At 40.7% G+C, this 19,777-nt stretch overlaps 1 long non-coding RNA gene across 1 annotated transcript; it reads right to left on the bottom strand.

The window, feature by feature from the left end:
* LOC110262180 lies at nt 18,415–18,779 on the bottom strand. Its single transcript, XR_002346848.1, has 2 exons — nt 18,693–18,779; nt 18,415–18,589 (listed from the first exon to the last, which is right to left on the bottom strand). It is a non-coding gene; the product is annotated as an uncharacterized LOC110262180 (long non-coding RNA).

Below are 19,777 nucleotides of genomic sequence, written 5' to 3'. Positions count from 1 at the left end.
CAACTACAGCTCTGATTTGACCCCTAGCCTGGGAACTTTCATATGCCTCCGGTGTGGCCCTAAAAAGACAAAAACAAAAAAGAAAAAGGAGACATGCAAATTTTCCCAGCGCACATGCGTGCATTCACACACACACACAGACCACACACCACACACACTCCAATAGTATATAACCAGTTTTTTCAACTCCCTGAAACACTGTACATAGCACTGTCCGGAGATGGAACAATCGAAAGTATGATGTGAGCTAACACTGGGAGTATTAGGAAGAGGTGGAGTTTTGGGTGTTAAAATATAAAGTTTGCCTGAGACAGCAGAATAAACTGCCACATTTCTGTAGATCTTGGCGTGAAATGTCCAGTTGGTTGTGTTTAGATTTTCTCAAAGCCAATCTGAGGGTGACTGTTATTCATGAGGTAAGTTTGATGTCCTTTCGTAAAACAAGCCCTGCTCTCACTTTTCAAGATACCATTTTACCCTCTTCTAGTCTCAACTCCTCCAAAGACCACTTCCTATTCAAACCAGGAGGTGATACGACGAGTCATTTTTTTCCCTCAATATCCAGGATGCTATAAGCAGTGTTTTAAACCTAACCATCTGCCTCTTAAATGAAGCTTGAATCAGCTGCTATATTTGTTGGCCATGTACGTGGCACTGGGACCATCAAAGGTTGCAGGAAATACGGGGAGACACTCTAATAAAACTCAAGAGAAAGGGCCTTCTTCACTTTCATTGAGCTGGGAGGGGAGGAAAGGTTTTCTAGTTCCACCCTTCTCGAGGCTGATGGGTGAACCAAGCTGTACCCACCACCCAATCTGTTAAAGGCAGAGCTGAAAATAAAACCTGACACTGAAGCCTTAGTTCAGTTTTTACTAACACACACACATGCACACGCACACCTTGAATTCACTTGAATTTCTTCATCTTGTTTGATAAAGAGTGAAACCATCAAAACTTGTGAAAAAAAAAAAAACTGGTTTCACAGTTGACTGATTCAATTCTAGGGTGAAGGGAAAGATGCCTCCAAGGCACAGGGTTCCTGGACTAACACCCAGTCAGGCACATTCATGCAAGACGTGGGAGGGAGGAGATCCCTGAGGGAGAAAGTGTAGAGAAAAAAAAACAAATAAATAAATGTCCTATGATTTAACTATGGGAAAAACCTCTGTTTACAGAGTAGGAAGAAGCTGAATAATATTAATTGCCACCTTGGGCTTCTTCCCCAAAGCACTCTAGAACCGGTTTTTCAAGCACAAAGTGCCCAGACAAGCCACAACAGCCCACAGCACGTTCTCTTCACAGCCTCCCACACCTATGCCTCGCTCCTTTCTCACCCCTGACTAGTTCCAGGATCCCTGGTCCACATTTGGAGGGTGCAGACCCAGGGTAGAATGTTGTAGAAGAGGAAGAAGTAGTGGGAGCAGGAGAACACAGCATCTGCACTTGTCCAGCCTTCGGAAGGAGCTGCCAGCCTGAATGGGAGCGGAGAGCGAACTGCATGCTCACCGAGGTCAATCCCTTCAGTTTTGATTCTAGCTTCCTTTCCCCCATTAACAGTCAAAAGAGTAACCCATGACCAGAGCTCACTCACTCTCACTCTCACCATTCAACAAAATCTTGCATTCACACGTCACCGCTGTTTTTAGTCAAAACCAGTGAATTTTGTTTTCTCTCTTCATCCTCCTCCATGTCTCCAGCAGAGTCAGCATGGTCGACTGCATTCTCAGCTTAAATTAGGACTGAAAGGATGAGTAGAATCTGCCACCACGTTATTCCAGGAGGGGAAAATAATGTAAATCATTCTTTTTTACAGATGTCAGCTATTTATATACATTACCCTCACAGTTTTTCCCTATTACATATGTGGCATTTTATTTAAACAAATACCTTAAAAAACTTTAATATTTATCTTAGTCTCAGTCGAAGCAATAAAAAAGGCTATCAAATCATGAATGTGAAGTACATGTATATTTTCTAGCTTACATTAACTTTAAATATACTATTTTTTTTTCTTTTTTTTGGCCACATCCTTGGCATATGGAAGGTCCTGGATCAGGGACTGATTCCAAACTCAGGTGCAACCGATGCTACAGCTACAGCAATGCCAGATCCTTAACCTGCTGTATCATGGCAGGGCCTATATTACTATTCATTTTTGAAGTTTATTCATATACTGCCAAAAATCTTCTCAAGTGTCATCAATGGGAAGCAATGACTTTGGGAAACACTGAATTAATCAAAATAGAGCACACTGTGGAGCAAACATGAGAGACTCACCAGGAAAAAAGGACAAATGGTATTAAATAATGTTCAGTGGAAAGGCTTGAGCCAAATTGTGCAGAACTCGATATTGCAAAAATAATAATAATAATAACATAAATGCCATGAATGGTGGGGGATGAAATTAAAACAATGCTTAAAAGAAATTCATCTGCTAGGCATAGATAGGATATATTGGAGGTAAGAAGGTCTAGGTTGGAGAAGGCCAGAGGTCTGAAACAAAGAATAGCCAGGCCAGATAGTAAGAGCCTGGACTAAATCCATAGACTTAAGAGAGGAGGAAAGAATGCAGAGTTCTGTCGTAGTAGAAAAAATAGACAGGAACCTGCAGACAGAGGAAAGGAAAGCAGAAGGAGGAGACAAAGACAAAAGTGAGTGCTGGTTTTCACATGAGTGACTGCTAATGCCCTTGGCAGATGACATGGGGAGTTTGAGAGAAGACATTCAAATGAGAATGTCCCATATGCGTTTAGTGCTGTGGTTCAAGAGTTGGACAAGACGTCAGGACTACCACGATTGGAGACTCATCAGTAGAGATTTGACATTCACAGGATGGATAGCAGCCCCCCCCCCCCAAATCAAAGGTAAGAGCCAAGTGCAGTCCTATTCAGGAATCCAGGCTGAATATGCTGAGAAAGAGGTCATTAATTAACAACAAAAATCTACTCTAGGGCAGGTTTCTCAACCTTGGCAGGATTTTAGAAATACTGGGGAACTTTCAAGATTACCAGGGTCTGGGCCCCACCCAGACCAGTCAAATGTGGCTCTCTAGGGCCATAGCATTAATATTTTTACCAAATTAAGATTTGGAGAAGTATAGCCAATTCTAGATATATAAAAAAATTAAAAAAAATAACTTTAAGCCAGTCTTCTTTACCCTGCACTTTGAGAAGCAACCCCATTTTCCAGCTTTTTCTACATAGAAATGATAAATGAAATAAAGTACATGCATAAACTAATAGTGATTTTATCTATGTAAGATTTCTGGGTTTTTTTTTTTTCCTGAAATTTCCATTTTTATGATCTTTTTCCTTTTGTTCAGCATTTTAGCTGTTTTTGTTGGGAGGTTCTTTCAGGTCATCTAGTCAAGTCAATCCTTTTCTTTTTGTCTTTTTTTTTTTCTTTTTTGGCCACCCCACAGCATATGGAGTTCCCAGGCCAGGGATCAGATCCAAGCCACAGTTGTGACCTACACGGCAGCTGTGGCAACACTGGATCTTTAACCCATTGTGCCAGACTGGGGATCAAACCTGTGTCCTGGCACTATAGACATACTGCCAATGCTCTTGTGCCACAGCAGGAACTTGGTCAGCTATTTTTAATAAGAATTAAATGTATTTATCTATAAGTGCTCTTTTTCTCAATTGTGAATGCTTCTAAAATTTCAGGGCCTAGTAAAAGATTTATTTTTTCCATTTCTTTGTTTTCTTCACACCAATTTGGATGTTGTCCACACCTAATGCTTTGAGATGTTCTTAACTTAGGGAATCTCAGTTTTACTCATTATTTGCAACGCCTTTAAAATTAAATGTAAAAGAAACCAATACAAAAGCTTAAACAAATTTTTCAGATTCTTTACATTTTTTCCTGCTTACTTCGCATTGGATAGGGAAGGAGTAAGCTTCTAGGAGATGTTCATCCTAAGTTCACTTGTGCCCGTCAAGGGGAGTAACGGTGCCTCTGTCTCCCCAGTTGCTCTGAGTAATGATATCGGCTTTTCATCTGAAATATTTTTTCAGATGTGAATTTGGATGGGTAGATGCAACCTACTGAAATCATCATATATATAGATAAGGCTAGGATTTTGCACAATTAACCCAGTCATTCACCCATCCTATAGAACAACTTATCCCAGATACAAACCAGAATGATTTTAACTAAAAGTGTTAAATACTGAGCATGAATTACTGAGTTTATGTTCTTTGCCAGGCGACAATAATAATGTCTTATGTTTATGTCGAGTTTACTATGTAGTAAGATTAAGAGACTGAGTCCAGGAAAAGTGAAGTATCCTAAAATTATATAGCTTGTTCTAAAGAAGGAACAAATAGCCTGTTATTAAATTCTAAATTAACCTGAGAGATAATCTACTAAAAAAAAGAAATCAACATGTAGAAAGATGTTGTAAATCCTTGAATATCAGAAATTTTGGGGGAGGGGGAATCAAGATTTTTATATCATAAGTGTGTTTTCTTCTCTGCACCCTTTTAAATACACCCTGTATCCCTAACCTCTCCCCTATTAATGTCTGCATAACAAGTTGTGTGTGTTCCACATAAGAGCCCTTTGAATATTTGGAAGCAGTGACTAGGTTCCCTCGTGTATTTTTCAGTCCAAGCAGCCCCTTTATTGATCTGCTCTTCACAGTGACCTTGCCCTCCTCCTGGTTACTCTCCCCTGAACTCTTAGGGACGCCTTCATCTTTTCCTGAACTCTGTGCTCTGCAGAAGTAAACATATTTCAAATGAAGTGCAAGCAAAACTATGGAGAAATGAAATAGTGCCTGCTTAGCCTCTCTCTCATGATGTTTATTTCCTATTGGAAATTTTCCTAAGTCCCACTCTGTATTTATTGCTGATGTTCTATGAACAACCTCAAGTCTTTCTCACAGGTCCTGAGGCCAAGCCATATGGCTCACACTTTATGCTCATTAATTGCTTGTTCCTTTTTTTTTCTTTTTTTATCTGTATAATGATTTTTATTTTTTCCATTAGCTGGTGTACAGTGTTCTGTCAATTTTCTACTACACAGCAAGGTGACCCACATACATGTATACATTCTTTTTTCTCACATTATCATGCTCCATAATAAGGGACTAGACATAGTTCCCAGTGCTATACAGCAGGATCTCATTGCTTATCCATTCCAAAAGCAATAGTTTGCATCTATTAATCCCAAATTTGTTTTTTATAAGGTATTAGACAGCTTTAAAGTCCCTTTTAACTCGCCTACAGAGAGGCCTAGACATGGTAAAAGAAAAGCGCATGGAACCAAATTCCACACAAAATTCACTGAAGGAGATCCCACTTTGGCTCAGTGGGTTAAGAACCTGACATAGCATCTGTGAGGATGCGAATTTGATCTCTGGCCTCGCCCAGTGGGTTAAGGATCTGCATTGCCACAAGCTGCGGTATAAATCACAGATGCAGCTTAGATATGACATTGCTGTGGCTGTGGTGTAGGCTAGCAGCTACAACTCCAATTTGATGCCTTGCCTGGGAACCTCCATATGCCACAGGTGCAGCCATAAAAAGAAAAAGAAAAAGAAATTTACTGAAGAAAATAGAATACCACTGTCAAACATTAAGCCTCAGTGTTGACTCTATATGAAGATTTCAGAAAATTTATGATAATTGTAATACGAAAGAAATACTTTCAAGTGATCCTTTTGTCTCCATAAAGGATTTCTAAAGTCATCATGGGATAAGGTGCCCTTGCAAAGTTACAAAACCGAGCCATTTCCTCTAGTAATGTGTCCTTTCTTATAAAGGCTAGTTTCCATTTATAGAGGAAGGGTAACTGGTATTTTTATCATCTCATCAGGAGGCAAAATTCACACCGCATTTTACACATAGACAGGGGTTTGGCAGGATGAAGAAACTTACAAGTTTCTTCAAGCAGGAGTCAAGCCTACATGATCTCAAACAGCAGCTCGCACCATCGGAATGAGTGGATCGAACAAAGCCTGTAAGATTGTGATGGTGCAGAGTTGCTTACGGAAGCGAATGAGGATGATCAAAGTTGAACTAGAGGCCAAAAGTAAAGAAAAGATAGAGTAAAAAGGAGGAGAAGTAGCCAATTGAGGTGAGAAAAGTAATAACTGTCCAAACGATAAAGTTACAGAGTCAAGGGTTAGCCAGGGGTTAGAAGTAGGAAGAATAAAGGATGATTTAACACAAGAAGGAGAATAATTCACAGAAAATTGCCATGAATATAACAATCAAGGGTGCAGGAGCTAAGAACTCCTGTTTCTTAGAAGACTTTTTAATACACAGATATTTTCTCACATTTAATATTGGCTTAGTATAAAATTAAGAAATGTTTTTCTTTCAGGAGTCCTGGCTAAGTGAGCTGAAGAAAAGGTTATCTATCAAGAAGAAAGCATGATTCCTCAGCCTTGGCAGCACATTAGCATCATCTGGAGAACTTTAAAAACTGATTTTTTTTCCTTCATTTGATTTCTTTTCTAATTGATTTAACTTTGTAAGGGTGGAATTAAAAAAAAAAAAAAAACAGTAATGCTTTCTTTTCCATTTAAAGCTATGCTCAACAAAGTCATTACTAGACCTGCGGAAAATTACCTCTCTCATTTTATTGAATTTTCCTGGAGTGTTTGAACCTTAAGACAGCTTCCTTCCCTTGCAACTTCCTTATAATTTTCATTTTGAATTTTTTATGGAGTCACAGTGAAATGCTTCTTCAGTATTTCTATACTGAATCAACACTGATTCCCTATTCAAATGATGTTCCCATTGAGAAAGACACACTAATTTCAAGATCTATACAGCTAAACAAAGTCTCAAGTTCAAGTTTCCCACCACTTTCAACAGACTGTGGAAAATAAAAATACTAATTAAAATACAGAAATGAAACTACTGGTTTCTGGGAAAAGCATGACTTTCAGAGAAAAATAAGATGCTTTGCATGAAAATATATTCCCACTAAAAATATAATTTTTCACGAAATTATACCTTTGTTGCCATGTGGCTGGTGATCTCAAATTTATATTAAATGTTTCTTCCTAAACCACTTAAATTTAAATATCAAGTTTTTGTACTTCCAGTACTGAGATACAAATAAAACTGCATTTAGAATATTCCTAGTTTCAAGAGGAACCAAGACAATTCTATTTTCCTTTATCAAAAATACGTATTTTTTAAAATGTCTCCTCTATATACTTTTGAACATTCCCCTCCATGTGTAAAACTGAAGGAATTTCTGATTAGTTGATACTGAATGTTAACCTAGAGGTTAAAAATAAGTACATTTCAACATTGTCTATAGTGAAAAGGGGAACTGGTGTAGAATTGAGGTATAAAAATAGCCAAAATATTCAGCCTAATGAATAAATGTGAAAGAGGTAATTGTTTTCCGAATCACTAAGTTTTGTCATCCAGCTGTCCACCTTTCACTTTACACTACATGGACTGGTAGCTTGTGGATCCCCAGTGATCTTTCAGAAAAGGGCGGGTCTGATTAATTTAGTGGAGTTCTTTTACCCACCAAGAATGAGCTCCGTCTTCTCACAAAAACTCTATCATGACGCATCTCTCAGCTTTTGTTCCTGTTTCTCTATTTGATCTGGTTACGCCGTTGCTTCCCTACATCTGCCCTTTCTTAAGAATCACATCTTCCATAAGCCCTTTGCAACCGTCAAGCTCACTTTTCTCCTGTTTCAGTCTTAGTCGAATCACAAAACCACAGACAGTGAGCAAGGAAAAGTGGCACAGAGGCTCCCCTGGTGTGCTAGAGGTATTTGTCCTTTCGTGTTCACCACGGCAATCCGATGTCATGACAGCATGTCATCTGGTAGCTAGCATCTCTTTGAGAAGGGAAAGGGAATTAATATTTACTATGAGTTGACCACGTATAGGTCCTTCCCACATGTCTTATTTAATCCGTACACCTGTCCACTAGATACCACCTCTTAAAGGATGTCTTTACATTATAACTTACTGAGCATTCCCTTACAAACCAGGAAGGGGCCTTGGCCAGCTGCAAAGAAAAGGGTCAATATATCCTCAATCATTGCCACTGGCAACCTCTCAAAACTCAACTGCTCACTGTAAACCAGACCAAGTATCAAACCGGTTACCTAAAAATGCATATTATAATATAAGCATACCTTAACAGCATGATACTTAAAATCAGGCTTCCCCAGTGATCCCATCAAGATTTGTTTTTCCATGTCAAAAGCCAATTTTTTTAAATCAGCTTTCAAATCCTTTGAGACTGAAGTAATATCTGCCCTACTCCATAGCAGCACCAATTAAAACTCTGAGAGAATTAGCAAATACAGGACAGCTAATGGACAAGTGAACCACCCATGCCCCAGGAATTAATACATGTCCCTGAATCTTACACCCTAGAAAACAGTATATTCAGTCCTTAGAGCTTCTGACATGGAAATTATATTTTATGGTTTGATCTTCAATCATTTTTTTTTCCTGCCACTATGTCTTCTCCTTAACCTCAACACACTCACTCTGACTCCAAGAGTGGCCTACAGTTCAAAGAGCCCATGTGGTTTTTTTTTTGTTTTTCTCTCTCCCATCTGAGTCTTTGCACTTGCCAAATACTGCACTGTCTAGAGCCCTCATGGCCCCCTCTTTCACACTAGGCAAAAAACTTGTTTTTTTCAAAATCAGCTTAGTACTAATCCTACAGAAAAACTTCATCCCCAGCCCTTCTCCAGTGTCAGCAAAGACATGGGTATACATGGATAACACAGAATAAGAATTAGTTGCTTTATCAGTCTTTTTACTTCAGTCTCTCCCATTATACTAAGTTCCATGAGGGCAGGATATGGAACAGCAGTAAAATGAAGAATAACCAAAGTGAAACAAGGAGAAAAGAAACACACAGCATCAAGAACTTAGAATGGTTATAAAATTAAACTTCCTTTCACTAAATACACCAGCAGGAAATGATTCATGAAGAAGATGTTATCTGGTTTATAGTGAAATGACTGGGATTTATACTCCAACGAGGCTTTGAAGATGTAAAGTGTATATTTGAAATCTCCATCAAACTATGATCTTCCTTCCTAAGCAAATTCCCAAAGATAGAAATGAGAGGAAAAGCAGAGACAGCTTTGATTACATAAACATCTGAAATGTTATTACTGATCTGAACTACATCAGACTTGCAGAAAGGATAGTGGTATGGTAGAAGATATCCAAAATCCTCCCTAAAAATTACAAAGGGAAAACAAGAATAGGGGAAAATTTGCATCAGAATTCACACTAGTCAAATTCCAGTGGCAGATAAGGAATCTATTCTAGTTAACTTAAGCAGAAAGTTTTACATGAGTTTAGATGGCTATCCAAATCATCGGAAAACATAACAGGGAGTTCCCGTCATGGCTCAGTGGAAACAAATCTGACCAGGAATGATGAGGTTGCAAGTTTGATCCCTGGCCCCGCTCAGTGGGTTAAGGATGCAGCATTGCCATGAGCTGTGGTGTAGGCCAGCAGCTGTAGCTCTGATTAGACCCCTGGCCTGGGAACCTCCATATGCCTCAAGTTCAGCCCTAAAAAGCAAAAAAAAAAAAAAAAAAAATTGTAATTAAAAAATAAAATAAATAAATACTTTAAAAAATAAAGGAAACTTTAAAAAATCCAAGTTAACTTTTCAGAAATGACTGAGAACCACAATACAGAATCAAACTATGAAGAAAATGGCAGCCCTATAATCAAGCAACTGCCTATTAAACTAGGAAGTTGCCACCTGGTAATTAGAAAGCCATAACAAAAATATATACCCCAGGATGGTATTTGCTATCAGAAGCTGGAAGATTAGCTTACACCTTGCTCTCTTTCAAATCTCATGCAAGTGCATCCAAATTATTAAACTTAAATCATGTTTAGAATCCTAGCTAAGAGTTTCTAGAAAATGTACTGTTTAGCTTTACAGCCTTTTCTCATGAAAAAAGCACAATGGATTTTTTTATTAAATATAACAAAGATGAGATTACCTTGAGGGCTCATTAGGAACATACCTATGATACCCCTTCCCCCAGGAGGAGTAATGAGACACAGGAAAGAATTAAGGAATCCTAGAGAAAAAAACCTTAAGTACCTTTAAATTAGAGGGGATAAAGCTAAAGGCAAAGCTGCATCACTCAGCTTGGTGTCATGTCACGACCACATATAAGGGCCATGCTACCTCCTTGAGAGAGGAATCCCGGCCACACTAAATAATAACATGCAAGGCGATGTTTTCTGAACTGACTTCTCACTAATGCAGCAGATTTTCCCCAACTAGAAATGTATTCTCCTAAAGTATCTGCGCATTCCATATTTCGACTGACAAGGCTAGATCTAGTAGCATTACATGCCTAGAGTAAAAAAAAAAAAAAAAAAAAACATGGCCCTAGCATAGTAGTTTCAAACAGTCCAACTGTAGAGACCAGGTTTTTTGATGGGTATATTTATCTTCCTCCCCAGTCAGCTCAGATGATAAATAACTGAGTTCATTCAAATGGACACCTTAAGTTCTAAGAGGAAAAGGCCAACAATAGCCATGTAAATATTCACTACTTAGGGGAAATAGAAGGCAAAAAGAAGAAGTAATAGCCAGCTTCCATTTATATCACCCACAGGGAAATTAAAGAAAATTAATGAGACAAGAGATGGGGATAGAATATATAAGACCACAGAGGAAGAGAACACTAACCTGAAAGGGGGGGAGAAAATAATGGAATAGTGGCATTTTAAATGGCACTAGAAGCAGCAAAGATTAGATTCAATTAGAGAAGACAGACTGTGAAGAACTTTTCAGAAAAAGTAACTTTAGGAGATGAAGTAGATAAAATACATGAAATAGAGATCAGATAGCTAATATGAACAATGGGCATTCATTTAGTAAATGGTTTTGGACATTTTGTGCTTGGCTTAAAACAAAATACAGAATGTATAAAGATGTTAGAAGAAAAATTTCCTCAACTGTGAAAAAGTTCCATCAGATAAAAAGGCTCATGATATATTTTTAAAAAATGAAAAGTAGCCAAACCATTTTTTTATATTTTGGTGAAATACTGGAGGGGGGAAGAGGGGAGGGAAGAGAAGAAATAGGGTTGAGCTCTTTGATGAGTTCTTTAATGACAGGAAACTATGGGGGCAATTTGTATGGAAATCTCAGGGGGAAAAAAATGTGAGCCAGAATTCTATAATGAAATGAGTTCACATTTAAAAGCAAAAACATTCTCAGATATATTTTCTTAAATTTTTGCAAACTATTCTTGCAAACTTCGGGGGGAGGTGCGGGGGGAAAAAAATACTTGAATATTTCAGCCAACCAACCAACACTATAGGATATAGATTTCAAAATAGGCAAGCTATAACATAAAAGAGTGTTAAGTGGCAAGTCACAGCACACTATCCAGGACTAGCTCTAAAAATGGAGCATTTGTAGCCTCATATAATCAGTATGGGGGTATGCAATTATTAGGTGTTTCTTTTCAGTGGACTGATCCAACAATTTCCTTAAAGGCCAAGGTATTTTCCACCTTCCTCTCCTTGTCTTAAGCAAGTTACCTTTCATCCTCATGAAAGCTACCAGGGCAGACATTGCTCTTCACACATCCATGAGGGACGGAAGTTGAAAAAGACACACATCTCTTTTTATTTTTTTTTTAATTTTTTTTAGTGGATACTCTTATTTTTTTTCCATTTTTTTATTACTCAAATGAATTTATCACATCTGTAGTTGTATAATGATCATAACAATCTGATTTCACAGGATTTCTATCCCACATCTCTTTTTAATCCAAAGTTGTTTCCCCCAGCAGTTTCCCAACAATATCTCCTTCTATGTAACTGGCCCAAACTAGGACACATGGCTACCTCTAACTGCAGGGAGAGCTAGGCAAGTATGTCAAAGTCAGGCTCTGTCAGACAGATGGTCTCCGAGAGTTGGAAAGACAGGAAAAGAATGAATGTCAACCAAGAGCGTAGGGTCCACCAGCATATATACATAATGACAGTTATTGCAAAGTTTTGTGAGACATGTGTATGTTATTTCCAGAAAGAAAAGAATATTTTTTGATGTATCACATCCAGACAAAATTCAAAATATACCAACCAAAATCCAAAGGGGCTTGGTGGAACAGGAAGAAGAGTAGGAAAGTCATAATATGTGTTAAAACTGTCGTGAGTAAAAGGGCCCCTCCCTTCTCCGAGTCTCCTTGTTGATAGGGGGACCTCTGCACAAAACCTATATCCTTGCTCTAAGAAATGGTCCAGAGATAGGGATAGTTACCTAGACAGTATAACCAGCACTATCCTGTGAGTTCAGCATTGCCCCAACTCGCCACTGGCACCCCTTTCTCAGGCTGCAACAAAATTAAATTACCAGTTCTTTAAGAAATTTGGATATTGAGCTTACCCAACTGGCCCATTCTCATCTACTGAAAAGTCCTTCTCTGCTAATCATTCCCCAGTGTAATAACTGGTAGATGATACTGGAGATCTTAAACCCATGTTCCTAATTCAACTGTCTAGGACCTGCATCTGTCCCCCCCTCCACCTCCCATCCCCACCAAGGGTCCCCTTTCTAGTGTGGAACATCAACTATCTCCTCTCAACTTCAATCAATATCAGGCATTAACAAAGGCAGGGAAGAGGAGTAAAGAGAAAAATCGTGGAGAGAGCTTAAGAACCTTATCTCTTATTTCTCAATCTCTGCCCAGTGTCAACTATTTCATCCTATTTTTTGAGGGGAAGAGGATTCCTTCATATTCCTTTCAATTGTCTCTCTACTACCAACAGATTTTCTTCAAATGACTCATCATTCCCTGAAAACCAATACACCTACTCATTATTACCATAGCTATGTCAGTAAAAGGTTTATTTTTTACTGAGCCCAGAACAATGAAAAGAATAGGGCTTTCCCCAATATTGAAAGATAAATCAAAGCTAAGCCTTTTCCACCTCCAGGGTTTCCACAAGCCACCACAATCCGGAGCTATGGTCACCTGAGCTTACCAGGGAGGGGAAGGTGGTACAGAATGGGAAAGAAAAGGAAAAATTAGGTCTCCAAGGAACTTGATCCATCAGTCTTGCAGTTTTGGAGGACCCAAGCAGAAGCCTCTGCTTTCAGAGCTAGCTCCTGTCAAAGTTTCTGGAGTAAACACCAGTAGTCTCTCTCACCTCATAAAGCACCTGAAAAGCATCTTTATCCATCAGGATCCTGACTCAAGGTTTATTCCTCTCTTTCCACCACATGAAAACTCACTTGTGGGACTGCCCCAAGAACATCCCAGGAGTTCAGCCACATCCCTGTCTAGAATGTCAGAAACTCGCCAAGTTCCTCTTTTTCTCTGGGAACTGCTGCCTCCTGCTTCTGGAGGTTTCTCTCCACTGTTTTGGAACAAAAGGGATCTCTTTTCTATAAGAGGGAACAGGGCAAGTCCAAGAAAAAAACTCAAAACTCACCAAAGTATCCGAGCACACTTCTTCCAAGTCTTTACACTCTGGTCTCCCTGCAAACGCCCTCCTCCAGCCTTACCTGATGTTGACTTCACCAGTTTTCTCTGCAGTGGTCTGCTTCCCATCTAACTGGTTCAGGTTGTCAGGAAGGTCCATCTCTGGGTGGGAAAAGAGAAGGAGGATGCAGTGGGTGCCATGCAAGGTAAGGGGCCTTCTCTGGGGAAGGCTTCCCTCCACCTCCAAATACTAACTTCTCCTGGTGATTCCATCCTTCCCGGCATGTGCCACATCTGCTCCCCAAGCTGCCCTGCTCTTTCTCCCTCCTCTTCAGCTGATAGTCATACTGTACCTTCTGGCTAACTAGCAACTGTTGGAGGAGGTTATGGAGAGGATGTGATCCCCGGTTGACCTGCGAGCCAAAACCGGAGAATTGAAGGCTCCTCGACCCCTCAGCATCCTGAAATGCACACCCTCCCACAGTTCCCACAGCCTGGAGCCATTTCAATGGTGCAACCTTGAGAGCAAAGTGTGGTTGAAACCATTGGATGGAATGTGGAACTGAACCCCATTAAGGCTTCTACTCAATTCTTACGATTCTGGTGCTCAGGCCCAGAAATCTCCACAGCCTCTGGCGACAAGCCTCCCAAGTAATTTTCCTTGCTTATTAGAACTGCCACCTGCCAACCTGGAGTGGCTGCCTCTTTCTTCCCTCTTTCCTTGTTCTCCATGTAGTGGGGCCAAGTTGCAAACCAGCAGCAGCAATGCAGTTGCTTTAATGAAGGGGACCCATTAAATAGGAAAGGCACATGCAAGACCCCCAGAGCCACGGGTCAGGGAAAATAAGTCAAACCCTACACAAATGGAGAAAAAGAATAGGCCTTCTCCATACGAGAGTGGAGGCTAAGTCATGGGGGGGGCCTTCCATTCTCCCCCACCCCCTGAAGCCAAGGCCTGGTCCTCTACCTTCTGCCACGCCTTGCCCAGGCACACAGCAACTTGTTCTGTTCTGCAGGCCCCTTTACAGCACAGCAGCAATCTTCTCACTCCTCAGGTATCTGCACCCAGGCCTGGAACAGGACAGGAAAGAAATGCCATTCTTAGACTTGTGATTTCCCAGGCGGAGGGAGAGGGAGTGGAATGGACTAGGAGTCTGGGGTTAGTAGATGCAAAGTATTGCCATTTGGAGTGGATAAGCAATGCGACCTTGATGTACATAGCACAGGGAACTATATCCAATCACTGGTGATGAAACATGATGGAGGATAATGTAAGAAAAAGAAGATATATATATATATATATATATATATATAACGGAGTCACTTTGCTGTACAGCAGAAATTGACAGAACATTGTCAATCATCCATGCTACAAACTTTTTTTAAAAAAGAAATTGTGTTCTTCTAAGTGGTTCTCAGACAATCATCAGGTCTCAGAATCACCTGGGGGTCATGTCGAGCCTAATTGCAGAGCCCACCCCTGGAGTTTCTAATAAAGTAGGTATAGGGTGAGGCCCCAGAATTTGCATCTCTAACAAGCTCTCAGGTGATGCCATGATGGTTCAGGGATCACAATGAGAACTACTGTTCTAAACTCTGCCTTGACTTCTTTTGCCTGCCTATCTTCCTCCTTCCAGATTCTCAACAGCCTTCCTTGATGGGAAGTGATGCTCAGCCCTGTAACTCCTCTCTGCGCCCGTTCTATCTTATTCCAAACCTTCGGGAAGTGGTAAGATAGTTGCTCACCATTCTCAGAGGCAGTTCTCTAAGAGGCAGTTTGTTTTTGTTGTTGTTGTTTTGTTTTTTAAGAGGCAGTTTTTTGAGTAGCTTAAGAACGCGCAAGGTCTGGGGAGTTCCTGTCGTGGCTCAGTGGTTAATGAATCCAACTAGGAACCATGAGGTTGAGGGTTCGATCCCTGGCCTTGCTCAGTGGGTTAAGGATCTGGCATTGCCTTGAGCTGTGGTATAGGTCGCAGACATGGCTCAGATCCTGAGTTGCTGTGGCTGTGGTGTAGGCCGGCAGCAGCAGCTCCAATTAGACCCCTAGTCTGGGAACCTCCATATGCTGTGAGTGCAGCCTTAGAAAAGACAAAAAAAAAAAAGAATGCCCAAGGTCTGAAGGAAGAGTTGGATCCAAGGCCTGCTTCTGCAGTGTCCAATCCGACCTTGATCTCCAGGTGTTTTACACAGCGCCCCACGTACGGCGTGGGCCTTATCTTTGTTTGTTATTAGCATTACTGGTTGAAAAACCTTTTCGACAAGATCTGCATCCCTCTCTTCACTGTGTTCTCGATCAGTCCTGTTGGAGTCAGGCAATTAAATACCTTTTGAAGACTCCCAGTTGATTCCACTGTATAAAGTTTCAGAACTACTCGGTAGATGGTGGCCATTTCTCATCTGCATGGGTGAAGAAGCCCCCTACTATCACCTCCCCTTGAGCCCCCCCTGAAACCAAGTAGGGCTCTGTGGGGCTCCTAGGCACACAAGCTTTCCTGGGTCCCCCATTTCTTGTTTTGGGGGAATGGTCTTCAGCCTCCATGACATTCCCTGAGTTCCAAAAATCAGGTTCAAACAGTTGCTAATCAGGGAAGGAAGGATGTAGCGTCTAGGGAGGAACAGTCAAGAGACAATAGTGCAGCTTTGGGCCAGAGTCATGGTTCCTCCTCAAGGAATATACCTAATATTATCTTTGAGTTCTTCCACAGAACAGAAACCACCAACAAATGGAAGATGTTGATGAAGCATTCTTCATTCCAAAAGAAGGATCATCAGAACCAATCCTGGGACCACCTAAACACTAGCTGAGAGAAACAATGCTAGCTCTCATCTGCCCTAATCTTTATCAGTGGCCCTATTTCCCACTCCCCAATTATAAAACACCTTGGAATCTCTCCCAAGAGGGGGCACAGTCTTTAAGGCATTAGCTTGCTGTAGCCTCCCTTTGCCTGGGAAAGCAATAAAGCTATCTTTTTCTCCTTCACCCAAAATTCTGTCTCTGCATTTGTATTCAGCACCAATGATGGAGGCTGAATTTTGGCAACACCCCCATGATACAAAACATCAGAGACTGGGAGCCTAGAGGGACCATTATATGTCTCCAGACCTCTCTCACCTGGAGCATACCCTATCAGCCTCAAAGGAGTCTCAATCTCTGAAATGCTCTGCTGCCCTCATTCTGCACTGAGATCCTGGGGTTTCAAAGATCACGGGTCTATCAGTCCCCCCAGAGCAACCCTTCCAATCAAGTTTAGGAAGAAGAAAGGTTTATCCCTTCACTGACCCACGCCCACCTTATACCCATGAGAGAGGGGGATGGAGGAGCTGGCTAAGGTCACTAAGTCTCACAAGGCAGCACCACTGCCCTCTGATTGGTTCCCAGGAGGGAGAAAGTCCCCCGCCCCCCGAATGTGACTGTTCACCTTGGAGATCTGCTGTGGACATGGGTACTGCCCAGCACAAGATCTACACCCTTTCCCGAAATGTGAACCATAGATTAACCATCTACAAGGATTAACTGCCCTCTGTCACAGGACTCGACCACCTACCTTTCTTCACTTGACCTTCCCCTCCTCCTCTTTAGTCGTTCTGACCCAAGTTCCCTCTATGTACGCCATCCAGCCACAGATCCTTTATAAGCCTAGCACCTCCTCACAGTCACAGCTGGCACTATCTCGAGCTCAGCCCATCCCCCTCTAATTCCTTAATAAATCTCTTTTGCTTTACCAACTAGGCCTTGAGTATTCCTCCCTTGGTGAACCTAACACTCTCCACTTCTCCATCCCCTTCTACTCAGACAAAGCAGCAGAATTTGCCATTCTCTCGATTCGGGGTGAAGCATCCCATTATTGGGGTAAATTGCACCTAGCTGAACACCTGCCATGGTTGAGTAGACAAGTATGGGTATCAGGAAGTAGGAAAGGAAATAGAGAAACACCAAGTGAACACAGAGAAAATGCCATGTGAGTCAGGACAAAGTCAGAGGCAGGGAGGCAGAAACTAAGTCGTGAGAAAACCCCCCAGCCACAACCTGGAATCAGAGCCCTTCCTCTTGAGGTTCCATGATACCTTCCAAAACCAGGAAGGTGTTAATGGAAGTAGGATTTCCTCCAGCTCCCTGGAAACCAAGGTAACACAAATGGGCTGAAGCCTACCCAAGCATTGCTTCCTTAACTTTAATGACATCCCCCTCTTTTCCCTTAGTGATACTTGTTAAATCAGAAAAGCCTTCAGAAATCAAAAAATCAGATTTTCGTATTCTACTAAAAAGGAAAATGAATCATTCACATACAATAAGTGGCAAAGCCAGGAGTAAACCCAAGTGTTTTAATTCCAAGTTAATTTTTTCCACTGTTTCATATTTCCTCACTAATTAATTTCCACCATCTCTAATCTATTCATTTCCCAGCCAACCTAGCCAAGCCAAAGAGTGAATTCTTACCTAATTTAGCCAGTCTCAGCCTGATTTCCCAGAACTCTTTTAAACCTTCTTGCTTTCTCATCCAATGGTCATGGGTTTTCAAAGAGAGAGAAAGAAAGAAAAAAAGATATAGAATCATGAAGAAATTATATGAGGACAATTACAGGAGTGGCTGGTTAATGTCACCCTTCCTTATGAATTCTAAGGATCTTCAATGTGGAAACCCAGGCTCTAGAGCCAACCCAGTTGTTCACTGGTTCCCAGTCTTAACTCTACACTAGAACTGCTTGGGAAGGCTTTAAAATTCCCCATTCCCAGACCAATTAAATCAGAATATCTGAATAGGAAACCCAGACCACAAGATCATTGAGGTTTCCCAGGGGATTCCACGGGTAAAACCACTGCTCTAACAAGCCGTGTGTTACTCCCTCTCCCAGATTCTAAGGCTGATCAGCTGGGAGATAAGCTTTCTGGGTGGAACTAGTTGAGTATTAGTGAGGGCAGTTCTTTGGCAGCAATGAAAAACTTAAGTTTAAGCAGCCATTCAATATGGAATAAAGTCACAATTTAATTTTAAAATAGAGCCTTTAATTTTGCTGAGTCCACCTTTCTCCTCTTCCAGATTTTTCTCCTTTTCTGTTCCATAAGAGTATAGCACTAAAGCAATAACGCTTATAGAATTCATGCCGATCATCATTAGAGGCAGATGTCATTCTTCTTAACAGTGATTTGGTGAACATGTGGAGCTGAAAAACAAACAAATGACAAAACTATGTTGGCCCCTTTGTCTGCCTGCCTGCCAACCTGGTCCTGATCCACTGGTCCTTTTCACTCCCCAGACCAGCACACCTTTTCAAGGCTCGCCTAAAAGATCACCTGCATTGAAGAAATCTTGGAAGGCTTTATAAGAGAAGCATTTGCCTGGCTAGCATTTATCTATTACTCCTCAATATAAAAATTGCTTGGATGTTATCAGCTGGCTAGGACCTGGGTAGCAGAAAAGAGTTAGAAAGGCAGCTCAGAGGAAGGAGGAAACACAGAGCTTTGGAAGCCTGGGATATTAGACGGAACAACTCAACTACATGGCTGAGGATTTTCTTTGATGCCAGGTAAGCAAATGGACTGGGTTTCAGACGCTTCTCTATAAATGAGTTCAAAGAGGTCGCATGATGTAATGAAAAATAGCAGGGCTTGAAGTCAGATTCAAACCTGGTGTGTCACTAACTCATCCTATCTGTCCTTGATAGATAGAATGTATCTACGTTTAACTTCCCTTAGCATGAAACGGGAATAATATCTACCTTACAGGGTTGTTTTCAAGATTAGTGTTTTTGTATATAAGTATGGTGAGTGAAAAGAATGGGCGTTCAATAAATAATTGTGGCAACAAGAAGAATAACCATAGCAATCGTATTCACAGCAGCAGTTGTTATTGGAGCGTATTGACAGAGAAATAGCTTAGCTACCAAACTGAAAGCTCTCACTTTATTTTATTCAGTTTTTAGGTGTTTATTTTGTGAAAGCTTGATAAGTAATATTCATATGTGTGGAATTGAAGCTTATGGTTATAAACAAAATTTCTTTAAGCAACTCCTTTTAATTTCTAGTTATAAGGCAGTGGAATGATATGAGAAGGCTTAAGGCAGCATTTCAGTCCCTAAATCAGTGAGACCACATTAACCAAATGGCCTCTCATTTTAAAGTGATAAGAAAAAAAATTAATTTTATAATGAGTACAGCTTACAGAAGTGGAGAAATGAGTATAAGAAAAAAGTATGAAATCAAGAGAAATCTTCTGTCAAACATACGAAAAAATAATTCATTCTTTAGCAGGCTATTTAGTAAGAAAACAATGACCAAATGCAACCTAGACAGAAGATGTATGAAAACTTCCTCCTGTGGGTTGTGAGTGTATCAAACAAATTACCAACAAA

Source organism: Sus scrofa, chromosome 8, assembly GCF_000003025.6.
Source record: "Sus scrofa isolate TJ Tabasco breed Duroc chromosome 8, Sscrofa11.1, whole genome shotgun sequence".
Lineage (NCBI taxonomy): Eukaryota > Metazoa > Chordata > Mammalia > Artiodactyla > Suidae > Sus > Sus scrofa.
This window is presented reverse-complemented; position numbering and strand designations above follow the sequence as displayed.